General features: G+C 39.4%; 1 protein-coding gene across 3 annotated transcripts in view; it reads left to right on the plus strand.

The window, feature by feature from the left end:
• The window catches only part of AIG1 (androgen induced 1), a 272202-nt gene that overhangs the window by 24002 nt on the left and 245112 nt on the right, over nt 1-3088 (plus strand). The gene's annotated exons all lie outside the window — the stretch shown is intronic.

Genomic DNA, 3088 nt, shown 5'->3' on the forward strand with positions numbered 1-3088 from the left:
ATGTGGAATCTTAGCTCCCTGACCAGGGTTTGAACATGCTAATCTGGACAAATACTCCAAGCAGAGAGACTACATTAATAAGTATATCCAAATTGTAATTAGCTCCTGAAAGTGCTAAACTGAGCAGTGTTGGTTTTGCTGCTTCCATTGCAGTTTATGCGAATGAATGTAAATTGATATACCTAAACTGGCTAAATCACCTTTTCTAAGTCTTTATAATGCTTTCCATTGGTCAGTTTCAAAGGCAAATAAGTATAGTCTTACTTGCTGCTGCTGCTGCTGCGTCGCTTTAGTCGTGTCCGACTCGGTGTGACCCCATAGATGGCAGCCTGTCCCTGGGATTCTCCAGGCAAGAACACTGGAGTGGGTTGCCATTTCCTTCTCCAATGCATGAAAGTGAAAAGTGAAAGTGAAGTCGCTCAGTCGTGTCCGACTCTAGCGACCCCATGGACTGCAGCCTACCAGGCTCCTCCGTCCATGGGATTCTCTAGGCAAAAGTACTGGAGTGGGGTGCCATTGCCTTCTCCTAAAATGAGAGACCTCTGTTGTCCAGATTGCTCCTCTCTTTACTCTTAAATTCTGATTTCAAATGAATTAAAAAACAAACCAAAAAAGAAGATAAGATCCTTGTTTTGTCTGTAAGTAAAACTTAATCTTGAAGCCTCACTATATAAATTTCCTTGGACTAAGATTTCACCTCTGTGCATACTACCATAGCACTATAAATACTATATAATGGTCAACAAATACTATATAATAATAATTGATTGGAAGTTTTCTTAATGACTTCCCTGTCTTCAAAAAGTAACTTTAAAAAGGAATATCCTTCAATCTAGACATGGTCTCTATCAAATATAAGTTAGAAATTAAGTTTATTACACGTGTTCATGTGTGCTCAGTCGTGTCCAATTCTCTGCAACCCCATGTACTGCAGCTTGCCAGGCTCCTCCGTCCATAGCATTTTCCCAGGCAAGAATACTGGAGTGGGTTGCCATTTCCTTCTCCAGGGAATTTTCTCAATCCAGGAATTGACTCAGGTCTCCTGAATGGGCAGGCAGATTCTTTACCACTATGTCATGTGGAAAGCCCTATATCATAGATACTATGTAACACATTCACAATTGCTTCATTCCTACTTTACATTTTTACTGAAGGGCAACCTAGAATTATCATTCTAAATGAATTTTCCTTCTAATATTTAAAATTTCTTCATACGTTAAAGACGTTAAACTCTTGACTGTAATAAACACATTTGAGCCAATTTCTGTTTGCCACAGGGAGCCATTTATGATGTGACCTCATTTGATATTTAAAAAATTGCCATCAATGACCTTAGGCATAACTAGAAAGGGGAGCAGCACTGTTGCCGAAGATCTAAATTATAAAGGAAAAGTGAGACTTTTTTTTTTCTAGGGGAATGCCTATTGGAGGTAACATCCCTTGCTTTTTGCTGAATTTGGGATTGCTCTGTTACTTTGCAGTAAGATAATTTCTCAGAGACATTCTGCTGTAGCATCTTTTCCAGTCCTTACGCCCCCCTCCTTTCCTCATTTTTTAGCATAGATTCTGTGGTTCAACATTGTAATCACACCCTTGCAAACCATCAGCTACTATATCCTTTTCTGCCTTCAGTCTCGTTCGCCTAGAAAATCTGTAATTCTGATTAAACTCAACCACCTACGTACTCATTCTTGCCCCTGAGCAGTTGAACACAAAGTAACTCACGAAAGTATGCTGTATGGTCTTCGTTCATATGTGTGACCACAGATATCCTGTGGGCTCTCAGTACTGCCTAACAATGCATTTCCCTAATCATTTGACTCTCCTGTTCTCACAGCACCTCTTTCCCCTGTGTTCTTTTGTCTTCAGATCTTGGGCACCCTTTCTCTGATCCTCTCACTCAGAGAAGTCTTCATACTGGCCAAAGAGCATGGTGAACTTACTGTTTGTTTCAGTTAGGAAAACAAAGCAACCAGAAGAAACCTCTTCATTCTTCCACCATCAGATCTGCCAATCCACCTTCATCTGAACCGGTACTCCGTGTTCCCTCCTATTAGGATGGATGTACTGCCTGGACTTCTAAGAACAACTCTTCCATGTGTGTCCTGGACTCCAAAACTTCTTGCCTACTTGAGGATTCCATTACTGAGATTATTTCCTCTCCTTCCTGTTTTATTCAATTTTCCATTTCAGCTTCTTCATTTCCATCAATCTACAAACATTTGCTATCTCTTATCATAAACAAAACAAATAAAATTTATCTCGGTCTTTTATCTACCCTGTGTCTCTTGTTCCATTTCCAGCAAAACTCTGAAAGAACTGTCTGTGCTTCCAGTTTCCTCTTCCTCTTCGCCATTGTTTCTTGTACCAACTCCATTCTGAGTAAGGTCACCAGGGACCACCTCATTGACAAATACAGTAGCAATAATAATTCTGAGTCTTCAGTTAACTTAAACTCTCAAGAACATTTGTTCCAGCCAGTCACTTTCTCTTCCTGGTGACAATTTCTTAACTCTTGGCTGCTGGGAAAGTACATTCTCCTGACCTTCCACCTTCATTTCTGACTCTTTCTTCTCAGTCTTCCTTTCTTAATTCTCTTTCTCTTCTTAAACTTTCAATTTCAGATGCCGCAGAAATCAGCCCTAGATTCTCTTTTGTGTCTAGTCCATATTCATTCCCTGGGGGAACTCATCTAATATCGTGACTTTAAATATATTCTGTTGATGATCTTCCAGATTTATATCTTGAGCCCCAGTCTCTTCTGAGCACCTTATTCTTATATCCAACTGCCTGATTTGTGTGTCTGCTTAGAGGATTAATATACATTTCAAACTATGTTCAAAAAAAATGACTGGTTTCACCTTCCAAACCTGTGTTCACCTCATTGTTCTCTATTTCAGTAATTATTACCATCACCCAGGACTGCACTGTTGTGAAAATCCAGGTTACATTGTTCTTGTGAATTAAGTGAATTTTTATTTGCATCTTCTGTGTGTTTTCCCCAGTGGGCATCTTATTTATAATGGGCTTAAAAAAGTAAACAATTGAGCATCAGTATCTAGCTCTTGAAATTTTCAATCTATTGCAG

This window comes from Bos indicus, chromosome 9 (genome assembly GCF_029378745.1).
Source record: "Bos indicus isolate NIAB-ARS_2022 breed Sahiwal x Tharparkar chromosome 9, NIAB-ARS_B.indTharparkar_mat_pri_1.0, whole genome shotgun sequence".
In the NCBI taxonomy this organism is placed as follows: domain Eukaryota; kingdom Metazoa; phylum Chordata; class Mammalia; order Artiodactyla; family Bovidae; genus Bos; species Bos indicus.